This window comes from Bos grunniens, chromosome 19, assembly GCF_055505025.1.
Source record: "Bos grunniens cultivar Pamir isolate PY7600 chromosome 19, Bosgru_T2T1.0, whole genome shotgun sequence".
Classification (NCBI taxonomy): Eukaryota; Metazoa; Chordata; class Mammalia; order Artiodactyla; family Bovidae; genus Bos; species Bos grunniens.
The window spans coordinates 64,188,599-64,202,235 of record NC_141183.1 but is presented as its reverse complement, the minus strand read 5'-3'; the positions used below and the strand labels follow the sequence as shown (position 1 = coordinate 64,202,235).

Here is a 13,637-nt window from a genome sequence, read left to right as displayed (position 1 = left end):
TGACTTTCATTAGATCACAAACCCAAGCATGAGTCCCTTTGTTTTGTAAAATCTTCACAAATAATTGTCTTTGTCTGGAACTGATAAATAATTTGCTTTTATCACTTTATATGTCTCTTTCTATGAGACCTCTGCACACATGATTTTTTTTTTTTAATAAACTTAATCATAGACCAGTCAAAAGAACTCAAGCAAGGTAAAGAGGGCATTTTCCCCTTTTTGAAAGTTCAAGTGTTCATTTCCAGTGGTAAGGAAGGCATGCTTATTTAGTAAAGTTGAGCAGAAATAATTTTTGAAAGTTATCACCTACATTTTATAGTAAATTACCCCATTAAGAGACAGTCTAAAACAATGACCAATTCCTTCCAAAAAGAAAATACTATTCTAGCATTAATATTTTTATTCTCCAAGATATAAATGAGCTTTTTCACTGAATTTGATTCCTCAGTGTATAAGTTCTTACTTTTAGGTCTGGGCAAGCAAAGCTTTCTTGGAGAAATCAAAATTCCTGTCTATTGACATGGATACTCAAATATATTTTAGCAAGATTTTCTCCATGGAAATTTCCCCCATCTCTTCAAGAAGTGGATATATATTTGGACAAATTATGGAACTAAGCAATAGGAGGAAGTCATTGTCTATAGAAGATAAAAAAGTCTTAAGAACATTAGCATTGAATTCATGTATTAATAGAAAGCAGTTTTTCTGCTGAACAATTCTTTAATCAAAGCTTCTTTCACATCCTTGTTCCTCAGACTGTATATCATGGGGTTCAACATGAGGATCACTGTGGTGTAAAACACAGCCACCATTTTCCCCTACTGCATGGACTTTTCTGAAGGGGGTCTAAGATACATGAAAAAAAGAGCTGTGTAGGAGACAGTGACAGCTGTCAGATGGGAGCCACAGGTAGAGAAAACTTTGCACCTGCCTTCTGTGGAATGAATCCTCAATGTGGCAGGAGAAATGTAGATGTAAGAAATGGGGATGATGAAGAGAGAACAAGTGAAGTTAAAACCAGCCACTACAAACATGGACAACTGTTTATTATAGGTGTCAGAACACGCCAGCTTAATCAGCGGTGGGTCAGCACACTAGAAGTGATTAATTTCATTGTGACCAGAGGAAGCTAGGTTGTAGGTTCACATAGTTTCCATTAGCCAGTGAGCACTCCATATACATAAGGCACTGTGATGAGGGACGTGCACACACTTAGACATTCTGCTGCTATAAAGCAGGGGGTTGCAAATGGCCATGTACCAATCAAAGGCCATGACAGCCAGGATGTGGATCCCTACATGGACCAAGGCAATAACACTGAACCGTGCAAGCTGTATAAGCAATCTCTCTGATAAGAAAATTCTCAACATCATTGGAGTCGCAATGGTAGAGAAACACAGATCCACAAAGGATAAGTGGCTCAGGAAAAAGTACATGGTGGTGTGGAGGCAGGCATTGACCCTGATTAGGACAATCTTGTCAAGATTTCCTGTCACTATGACCATAAAAATGGTGAAAAACAGCATAAATTAGAGAATCTGCAATTCCTGAGTACTAGTTAGTCGAAGAAGAATGAACTCAGTCACTGAGGTGAAGTTTCTTCTCATAATTTCCTCCATGATATATTGACTTTTACATTTATATTGGATTACAATAAAGTGGAAAAATTGAAATTGAGTTCAGTTCAGTCACTCAGTCATGTCCGACTCTTTGTGACCCCATGAATTGCAGCACACTAGGCCTCCCTGTTCATCACTAACTCCTGGAGTTTACTCATACTCATGTCCATCACGTCGGTGATGCTATCCAGCCATCTCATCCTCTGTCGTCCCCTTCTCCTCCTGTCCCCAATCCCTCCTAGCATCTGAGTCTTTTCCAATGAGTCAACTCTCCGCATGAGGTGGAAAAAGTACTGGAGTTTCAGCTTTAGCATCATTCTTTCCAATGAACACCCAGAACTGATCTCTTAGAATGGACTGGTTGGATCTCCTTTCAGGCCAAGGGACTCCCAAGAGTATTCTTCAACACCACAGTTCAAAAGTATCAATTCTTTGGCGCTCAGCTTTCTTCACAGTCCAACTCTCACATACATACATGACCATTGGAAAAACCATATTACTATGTCACTAATGACTTTCTCAACAATTTTTTTTTCATTTTCTTTCTTTTCTATTACACTGTTTCAACTCTTGTTCATTCTCAGTAAGCACAATCTCAGTCTGGCACTGAAATCTGGTAGGATTCAAAGCATCTCTTTCATTTTTGACATGGTCCTCCTTTTTATTATTATTATTATTTCTCTATTTTTCATTTCCCTTCTAATTGTGCTTCTCTCAATTTTTTCTTTATCCTCTTTCTCCTTTTCTTTCTCTGCTCTGGTCTTTTGTTTGAAAAATATGCTTTATGGGCATCAGTTGAGTTCAGTTGAGTCGCTCAGTCATGTCCAACTCTTTGAGACCTCAAGAATCACAGCATGCCAGGCCTCCCTGTCCTGGAGTTTACCCAAACTCATGTCCCCCAAGTCGGAGATGCCATCCAGCCATCTCATCCTCTGGCGTTCCCTTCTCCTCTTGCCCCCAATCCCTCTCAGCATCAGAGTCTTTTCCAATGAGTCAACTCTTCGCATGAAGTGGCCAAAGTACTGGAGTTTCAGCTTTAGCATCAGTCCTTCCAATGAAAACCCAGGACTGATCTCCTTAAGGATGGGACTGATTGGATCTCTTTGTAGTCCAAGGGACTCTCAAGGGTCTTCTCCAACACCACAGTTCAAAAGCATCAATTCTTTGGTGCTCAGCTTTCTTCACGGTCCAACTCTCACATCCGTACATGACCACAGGAAAAACCATAGCCTTGACTATATAGATCTTTGTTGGCATAACCATCCTCAAATATTACAGTCAGGTTTGTTTATCTTTATATCTAATTATATATACAGGTGAGAAAGAGTTTATAAAGAGAAAAGAGTATGATATCAAAGACCAGTATTTCCTAAAAGACCTAATTCTTTTTGGATAATTTTCACATAATCAATTCCTTACTGGAGAATACAAAATAATTAAGTTGGGCAGTTTTCTGCTTTCCAACTTTTTCAGACTCAATATAATAAGAACTTTCTAGCTGAATAGCTGGAATTTTCCTTCACTTTATTAAAATATATATATATATGTAATTATATCCTGACAGTTGGCCAGCTTTTAAGTTCTCCAGCCGTTAGCATACTGTTAGGACATTTTATAGAGAATTTCTCACTGCATGGAGTTGGCAGTGATGAAAATTCTCTCTTCCTGGTCTCACTTTTGGTTTCACTGTGAAATCTGAGGGCCAAAATTCTTGGTTCAAAGAGCAATATGCAGAAATCAAATGCTTGCCCATGGATATTGTACATGAGTCAGTTAGTGACTTAAGATGGTCACTTGAATGAAATTATTTTTGCATTAAATTGATTTCAGTGTGACTTAAAGGCCAGACTGAACCTGCAAAGGAAGACTGACTCTATGAAGTCTGAGCTGACCGGTCTCCAGACTCCTTGGGTTTTTCTTTATGCCTGGTATTCTGTCTACACATTGATCCGCAAAGCCATATGTTTTCAAAACAGTTTATTTTTTGCTTGAGAAAGCTAGAGTTGACTTCTGTTTTGGCAAGAAATAAAAGAAAAAAAAAACTCATACTAATAATAACTAAAATATTAGTGCTCGCTTTTCTATGTAGACTTAATGTATATTCACTAAAAGCCTGCACTTTTCTGCTCATTGACATTTTTTTTTCCATCTAGTTATTTATAAATCATAAGCCTAATGTTGGTATCATACATGATAGAACAAATAAGTAGGCTTTGGAAGGTTTTAAATACATGTAGAATAAAGAAATCTACCTGCCTATGGGGGGAAAGCTGTCTTCAGAAAGACTATCAATGGCTTTTCTGAGGAATGATGAAGGCAGATTTTATACCATTTGTAGGTTGATACCGTTTTCCTAAGAGATCACACAAATAAGTGAGGGTGAAATAATTACTTTTTAAGATAATTATTTTTCTTTTTTTAATTTTTATTTTATTTTATTTTTAACTTTACAATATTGTATTAGTTTTGCCATATATCAACATGAATCTGCCACAAGTATACACGTGTTCCCCATCCTGAACCCGCCTCCCTCCTCCTTCCCCGTACCATCCCTCTGGGTCATCCCAGTGCACCAGCCCTAAGCATTCAGTATTGTGCATCAAACCTGGACTGGCAACTCATTTCATATATGATATTATACATGTTTCAATGCCATTCTCCCAAATCATCCCACCCTCTCCCTCTCCCACAGAGTCCAAAAGACTGTTCTATACACCACATTAACAAATTGAAAAGTAAAAACCATATGATTATCTCAATAGATGCAGAGAAAGCTTTTGGCAAAATTCAACATCCATTTATGATAAAACCTCTCCAGAAAACAGGAATGGAAGGAACATACCTTAACATAACAAAAGCTATATATGATCATTAATTTTCAATACATGAGTTCTCTGGAGAAATAACAACTGGGTACATGAAGATTTCCTATGGGACCCAAACTTCAGTCTCAATATTTTTTCTTCTTACATTGGGAAGTCCACAACATAGTATTGATATATGTCATGGATGCTCATACTACATTATATTTGCTACAATTTTAGCTTAATGCAATTTCTTCCACACCATTATCATAACTGTGTCACAATGTGTTACCACCTTACTTAGTCTTATGGGTTGAATTGTGTTCCTTTATACCTGACCTGCCTCTTGAGAAAAATATATGCATGTCAGGAAGAAAGAGTTAGAACTGGACATGGAACAACAGACTGGTTCCAAACAGGAAAAGGAGTATACATCAAGGCTGTATATCATCACCCTGCTTATTTAACTTATATGCAGAGTGCATCATGAGAAACGCTGGGATGGAAGAAGCACAAGCTGCAAACAAGATTGCCAGGAGAAATATCAATAACCTCAGATATGCAGATGACACCACCCTTATGGCATAAAGTGAAGAGGAATTAAAAAGCCTCTTGATGAAAGTAAAAGAGGAGAGTGAACAAGTTGCCTTAAGGCTTAACATTCAGAAAACTAAGATCATGGCATGTGGTCCCATCACTTCATGGGAAATAGATAGAGAAACAGTGGAAACAGTGGCAGAGTTTAATTTTGGGCTCCAAAATCACTGCAGATGATGATTGCAGCCATGAAATTAAAAGACGCTTACTCCTTGGAAGGAAATTTATTACCAACCTAGATAGCATATTGAAAAGCAGAGACATTATTACTTTGCCAACAAAGGTCTGTCTAGTCAAGGCTATGGCTTTTCCAGTAGTCATGTATGGATGTGAGAGTTGGACTGTGAAGAAAGCTGAGCACTGAAGAATTGATGCTTTTGAACTGTGGTGTTGGAGAATACTCTTGAGAGTCCCTTAAACTGCAAGGACATCCAACCAGTCCATTCTAAAGGAGATCAGCCCTGTGTGTTCATTGAAAGCACTGATGTTGAAGCTGAAACTCCAATACTTTGGCCACCTGATGTGAAGAGTTGACTCATTGGAAAAGACCCTCACGTGGGAGGGATTGGGGGCAGGAGGAGAAGGGGACATCAGAGGATGAGATGGCTGGATGGCATCACCGACTCGATGGACATGAGTTTAAGTAAACCCCCGGAGTTGGTGATGCACATGAGCCCTGGTGTACTGCACTTCATAGAGTTGCAAAGAGTCGGACACAATTGAGCTACTGTACTGAACTGATCTGATAATCCATATATCAAAATCTCTACTGTCAGTACTTCAGAATATGACTGAATTTGGAGATAGTGCCTTTAAAGAGGAAATTAAAGTGTCATAACTTCATATGAGTAGGTCCCAACACAAGATTACTGCTGTCTTTATTATTAAAAAAAAAAAAAAAAAAGGATATTAGTACATAGAAACTCACAGAGGATAGATAGAGCACCTCCAGACACAGGGAAATGACAGTCATCTGCAAGCCAGACAGAGGCTTCAGAATGAAACCAACCCTACTGATATTTTGATCTTGAATTTATAGCCTCCAAACTAGGAGAAAATTCATCTCTCTGGTTTAAGCCTCCCAGTGTATGGTACTGAATTATGACAGCCCTAGCAAATTGATATGCTCTGTCTTTTACAAACAGAATTTTTTGATAATGGAATGAACCTTTCCTTCTTTGAAGACTAGTATTATTTTTATATATGTTTAATAATATTTTGGCCACCTCATGCGAAGAGTTGACTCATTGGAAAAGACTCTGATGCTGGGAGGGATTGGGGGCAGGAGGAGAAGGGGACAAAAGAGGATGAGATGGCTGTATGGCATCACTGACTCGATGGATGTGAGTCTGAGTGAACTCTGGGAGTTGGTGATGGACAGGGAGGCCTGGCGTGCTGAAATTCATGGGGTCACAAAGAGTCGGACACCACTGAGCGACTGAACTGAACTGAACTGAATCTTTATAGTGAAGTTCAATACACACATGCAAAATGTACACAGCACAAACATGTACAGCCTAATGAATTGTTAACACAGTAAGAAAACTTAAAGACCTTCTTCGAAGGCAAGAAGAAGATTAACATTACTTCAGACCACATCTCAACTCCTTTCTCAGTTACTATCCCTCAAATTAGCTGCATCTTCACTTTTAACAGGCTTCCCTGGTCGCTCAGATGGTGAAGAATCTGCCTGCAATGTGGGAGACCTGGGTTCAATCCCTGGGTCAGGAAGAACTCTTAGAGAAGGAACTGACAACCCACTCCAGCATTCTTGCCTGGAGAACCCCATGGACAGAGAAGCCTGGCAGACCATGGGGTGGCAAAGAGTTGGACACGACTGAGCAACTACATGATGTGATGATGATGATGATGTGATCATTTGTATCACTGTAGATCCCTTGTGTTGATTTCTGAATTTTACATAACTGGAATCAAACAGTATATATTCTTCCATGTATTGTCTTTTAGTGAACTCTAGATGTCTGGTTATTGTGTGGATTATTGTCTTAGTTTGCTTGGACTGTTATAATAAAAATACCATAAACAATACTTTTTTTTTTTTTTTTTTCTTTCCTGAGAGGTTAGTGGAACTCAGCTTTTGTTCAGTGATTTGGAAGACAAAGGTGATTCATAGCAATGCATCTTAGGATCTTGACAAGAGGGAACTGGTCAACATAACACTAAATCTGTAAATAAATGGAGAGCTAAAGTGACAACAAAGATAAAGAGAGGATAAATAAACTATTGGGCTTCTCTGGTGGCTCAGCAGTAAAAATTCTACCTGTACTGCAGGAGCTGAAAGACACTCAGGTTTGACCCCTGGGTTGGGAAGATACCATAGAGGAAGGCACAGTAACCACTTCAGTATTCCTGCCTGGAGAATTCATGGACAGACGACCCTGGATTCCTATAGTCCATAGGGTGGCAAAGAGTTGAACGCAGTTGAAGATACTTTGCTGCTGCTGCTGCTAAGTCACTTCAGTCCTGTCCAACTCTGTGCGACCCCATTGATGGCAGCTCACCAGGCTCCCCCGTCCCTGGGATTCTCCAGGCAAGAACACTTGAGTGGGTTGCCATTTCCTTCTCCAATGCATGAAAGTGAATAGTGAAAGTGAAGTCACTCAGTCATGTCTGACTCTTAGCGACCCCATGGACTGCAGCCTACCAGGCTCCTCCATCCATGGGATTTTCCAGGCAAAAGTACTGGAGTGGGGGGCCGCTGCCTTCTCCGGAAGATACTTTGCACACATGTAAATTACCAATTCATATATATATATATATCTTGTGAAACCTATATGCAGGTCAGGAAGCAACAGTTAGAACTGGACATGGAACAACAGACTGGTTCCAAATAGGAAAAGGAGTATACATCAAGGCTGTATATCATCACCCTGTTTATTTAACTTATATGCAGAATGCATCATGAGAAACCCTGGGCTGGAAGAAGCACAAGCTGGAATCAAGATTGCGGGAGAAATATCAATAACCTCAGATATGCAGATGACACCACCCTTATGGCATAAAGTGAAGAGGAACTAAAAAGCCTCTTGATGGAAGTAAAAGAGGAGAGTGAAAAAGTTGGCTTAAAGCTCAACATTCAGAAAACTAAGATCATGACATCTGGTCCCATCACTTCATGGGAAATAGATGGGGAAACAGTGGGAACAATGCCAGACTTTATTTTTTTTTTGGGGGGGGGTACAAAATCACTGTAGATGGTGATTGCAGCCATGAAATTAAAAGGCTTGGAAGTAAAGTTATGACCAACCTAGATACCATATTCAAAAGCAGAGACATTACTTTGCCAACAAAAGTCTGTCTACTCAAGGCTATGGTTTTTCCAGTGGTCATGTATGGATGTGAGAGTTGGACTGTGAAGAAAGCTGAGCACTGAAGAGTTGATGCTTTGGAACTGTGGTGTTGGAGAAGACTCTTCCGAGTCCCTTGGACTGCAAGGAGATCCAACTAGTCTATTCTAGAGATCAGTCCTGGGATTTCTTTGGAAGGATTGATGCTAAAGCTGAAATTCCAGTACTTTGGCCACCTCATGTGAAGAGTTGACTCATTGGAAAAGACTCTGTTGCTCAGAGGGATTTGGGGCAGAAGGAGAAGGGGACGACAGAGGATGAGATGGCCTGATGGCATCACCAACTCAATGGACGTGAGTTTGAGTGAACTCTGGGAGTTGGTGATGGACAGGGAGGCCTGGTGTGTTGCTATTCATGGGGTCACAAAGAGTGGGACACGACTGAGTGACTGAAATGAACTGAACTGAACTCTCTCTCTCTCTCTCTCTCTCTCTCTCTCTCTCTCTCTATATATATATATATATATATATATATATATATATATAAAGTATATCCCCAGATGAAAGCAAAGAACTACACATTCGAGGAATAAAAGTAGTCTGAGAAGGGGACTATCATTTGCCAGATAAACAGTTAAACAATGGTGGCCACTCCTATAGTCACTCTCTACCTTGGCTAAAAGAATTCATTGTTCTTCACAGAATTCTTATCTCAGAAATGTAATAAATAATGGCAGTCATACACCCTTCTTGTCACTACTCAGGTTTGAAAGTATTTAAGGTTCTTATCTATAACAAATTTCAGTTCAGTTCAGTCATCAGTCGTGTCTGACTCTGTGTAACATCATGGACTACAGCATAGCAGGCCTCCGTGTCCATCACCAAACCTTGGAGTTTACCCAAATCCATGTCCTTTAAGTCAGTGATGCCATCCAACCATCTCATCCTCTGTTTGCCCCTTCTCCTCCCGCCTTCAATCTTTCCCAGCATCAGGGTCTTTTCAAATGAGTCAGTTCTTTGCATCAGGTGGCCAAAGTATTGGAGTTTCAGATCAACACCAGTCCTTTCATTGAACACCCAGGACTGATTTAGGATGCACTGGTTGTATGTCCTTGTAGTCCAAGGGATTCTGAAGGGTCTTCTCCAACACCACAGTTCAAAAGCATCAATTCTTTGGCACTCAGCTTTCTTTATAGTCCAACTCTCACATCCATGCATGACTACTGGAAAAACAAAACAAAACAAAACAAAAAAAACATAGCCTTGACTAGATTGACCTTTATTGGCAAAGTAATGTCTCTGCTTTTTAATGTGCTGTCTAGGTTGGTCATGACTCCTTCCAAGGAGTAACAAATTTAATCCTACATATATTAGCAACACATTCCCATCCCACCTCATGTGCTTCAGTTTTCTATCCATTATCAATGCCCCAGGCATGATCAAGCTATTCTCCTTCCATCAATTGCCTCTTATTGCCTCTTTCTTTATTTTTTTTTTAATTTTAATTTTATTTTATTTTTAAACTTTACATAATTGTATTAGTTTTGCCAAATATCAAAATGAATCCATCACAGGTATACATGTGCTCCCCATCCTGAACCCTCCTCCCTCCTCCCTCCCCATACCATCCCTCTGGGTCGTCCCAGTGCACTAGCCCCAAGCATCCAGTATCGTGCATTGAACCTGGACTGGCATCTTATTGCCTCTTTCTTTAGAAAATGCCTTTCAACCATCTGCTCTTTGAAATTATACTCAGTTTCCAAGGCCTAGCTCTTTCCTAAAAGTCTTAGTCAGAATTAATTTTTCTCTCTCTTCACAAAACAATTTTTTTGAAAATCATTAACTGTTTCCCTTATCCTAGAAATTCTTATGGCAAAAAAAAAAATAAAATAAAATTTTCATAAATAAACATGGCAGTGTGTGCATATTTAATCATTTTAAAACCTACAATTTCTACCTTTTGACAAACCTTAATAACTTTGTGGTGAGTAAGTTAACACATGACCATGAATATATTTTTATCAGATATTTTATCAGATAATTTCTAAAAATATCTCTGTCAGTTGAGTTGTGAAATAAGAGGAAACTTTCCCTCAACATAGTCTTGCTTAGGTAAACAAGCATCCATTAAGGTCATCAAATACAGGAAGTTTTCTAGAAAAATCCATTTTTTATAAGATTTCTTAACCCAAGGTCATCAAAATAAACACTGATTTTAACTATGATGCAATTTCCAAATCAATGACTATTTTTACATGAATTCTGATTTTTGAAGCTCAATAATAAGTATCGTATTTCTTTAAAACTCAGGAAAATTTATTCAACAATTAAATTTCCATTGAATATCTATTTGTAGAATGTGAGATAGATGAGCTTTAAAGTAAGGAATCGAGGCTTCAGAGCCAAGGGTTTTAAATAAGTCACTGATATAAATAGTACTCTTGAATCTGGATTGAATATTCTTAATAATTTTATAATATTTTATTATTCAAATAAAACAAAAAAAAATCATGTTTACAATACCCCATAGTAAAAAGATAATCAAATATGAGCCATTCAAACTTTTCAGGTAGTGATTCTTCATGCTTATGAATAAAGAAAAATATGCAGCAATTCAACTTTGGTATTCTTTATATTCTTTCTAATTATTTGGCAGTTCAAATGAAGAATCACAAACATGTAGGAGAGACAATACTTCAATTTTACTATTCATTCTTCCCAGGAAGTATCATATTCATGAGGATTAAAACACGGGGATATTTTTCTGGTTTTCAAATATTAAAAAGATGGAAACTTCATTTGCAAAAATGTAAAATTTTGAGATTACCATATATTCTTATTCATATTTTTGAGTTGTAATATGATCTATGATAAATAACAATTTCATTTAATCTTAGTAGTTACAAAGTGGCAAGACACCATAATGCTGTTCCATATCACTAGCTCTGCAGAAAACAACTGTGATGCTGTATACAAATCTATGCAAAATCACATATATAGGCAATGGTAGCCACTTAAGTGTACATTTTGGACTTAACTAATGAAAAATATATGAAACTACATGAAAAGTAGGTAATTATATGGATGTAATGGTCACAGAGAGCAGCAGGAACAAAACCTTGAGTTATCAAAAATGGAATCATATTATACTCTTCAAATAAGTTGGACAAGGAAATGACCTTTTTAAACAAAATGTTAACCAGAAAGTGTGAGATTGGCAGATTGGAAAAATGGCAGGATGAGGGTGTTAATCTCAAAGTTAGGTCTAAGTTTTCAACAAGAAAGAGAATACAGGGAAATAGAAATAAGATGAAGAAGGAAAGTTACAAAATTGAACAACTGGTCAATTTCAGGAGGCTAAAATCCTTCTTTCTTGTATGATTTATACTGAACATTTCCAGATGAATTCTTCTGTTTAAGAAAATAAAAACAGATTTATTACACATTAATAAATTACATGCATTTATGACACTATCAGTATGTTAACATGATGTCTAATTCTTTTCACATTATAAGACTTAAATTGTAATTTCCACTTTGTAAGAGTTCTCTATACTTCTATCTATCTATCTTCTGTTTATCACATACCTATGTTTTAGGAAACACTGACTATGTACCAGGCTAAGTAATGGAGAAATAATTGCTTTCAAACATTATATCTGGCCTTAAGGCAGTTACTTAAAAAAGGGTTTCTGGGTGGCTCAGACTGTAAGGAGTCTGCCTGCAAAGCAGGAGACCCAGGTTTGATCCCTGGGTTGGGAAGATCCCTTGGGGAAGGAAATGGCAACCCACTCCAGTATTCTTGCCTGGAAAATCCCATGGGCAGAGGAGCCTGTCAGGCTACAGTCCATGGGGTCTCAAAGAGTCGGACACAACCGAGGGACTTCACTTTTCACTTTTTTTTTAAGAGTTTATAGTGTCACAGGAAACATAGGTTTTATTTAAATAACCAAAATTATAAAGGTATTATATCTAAACAGTAGTAAATGTAATAACGGAAAAATAAAGACAGTTAGGAGGAGAAGGAGTTTCAAACAAATGAGCAATTTTCTATTTAATAATAAAAAATGAGTTAATTTTGCTGAGTGAGTGAAAATTTTGTAACAAACACTGTTCTACATATTTTAGGTATTAATCCATTTCCTCTACACAGCTTCTCTATGAGAAAGCACTGTATATTAATCTCGCAGACGAGAAAACTGGGGCATGGAGCATTTGAGTAACCTGCTCGGTGAATCTGACTCCAGAATTCATGCTCTTAACCCGTAATTTAGTTGACAAATAATGGAGTCAGGATCTGATTATAAATCTTACTTTATTAAACATGTTGAATTTGTTAAAGATAATAAAATATAATGTCTTCTCATAGTAGATTATATGATTCAGTGTAGAGCAACTGTTAAATACCTGATCAATAGCATTATTGGAAGACTGAAAATGATCAGATCAGATAAGTCGCTCAGTAGTGTCCGACTTTTTTCAACCCCGTGAATCGCAGCATGCCAGGCCTCCCTGTCCATCACCAACTCCCGGAGTTCACCCAGACTCACATCCATCGAGTCAGTGATGCCATCCAGCCATCTCATCCTCTTTCATCCCCTTCTCCTCCTGCCCCAATCCCTCCCAGTATCAGAATCTTTTCCAATGAGTCAACTCTTCGCATAAGGTGGCCAAAGTACTGGAGTTTCAGCTTTAGCATCATTCCTTCCAAAGAAATCCCAGGGCTCTTCTCCTTCAGAATGGACTGGTTGGATCTCCTTGCAGACCAAGGGACTCTCAAGAGTCTTCTCCAACACCACAGTTCAAAAGCACCAATTCTTCAGCGCTCAGCCTTCTTCACAGTCCAACTCTCACATCAATATATGACCACAGGTAAAACCATAGCCTTGACTAGACGAACCTTTGTTGGCAAAGTAATGTCTCTGCTTTTGAATATGCTATCTCGGTTGGTCATAACTTTCCTTCCAAGGAGTAAGCATCTTTTAATTTCATGGCTGCAGTCACCATCTGCAGTGATTTTGGCGCCCAGAAAAATAAAGTCTGACACTGTTTCCCCATCTATTTCCCATGAAGTGGTGGGACCAGATGCCACGATCTTCGTTTTCTGAATATTGAGCTTTAAGCCAAATTTTTCACTCTCCACTTTCACTTTCATCAAGAGGCTTTTGAGTTCCTCTTCACTTTCTGCCATACGGGTGGTGTCATCTGCATATCTGAGCTTATTGGTATTTCTCCCGGCAATCTTGATTCCAGCTTGTGTTTCTTCCAATCCAGTGTCTCTCATGATGTATTCTGCATAGAAGTTAAATA

The 13,637-nt window shown here is 38.3% G+C and overlaps 1 pseudogene; it reads right to left on the bottom strand.

Moving 5' to 3' along the window:
- Positions 1 to 686: 686 nt before the first annotated feature.
- Positions 687 to 1,607, bottom strand: LOC147352859 (olfactory receptor 5M8-like; annotated as a pseudogene).
- Positions 1,608 to 13,637: the final 12,030 nt, after the last annotated feature.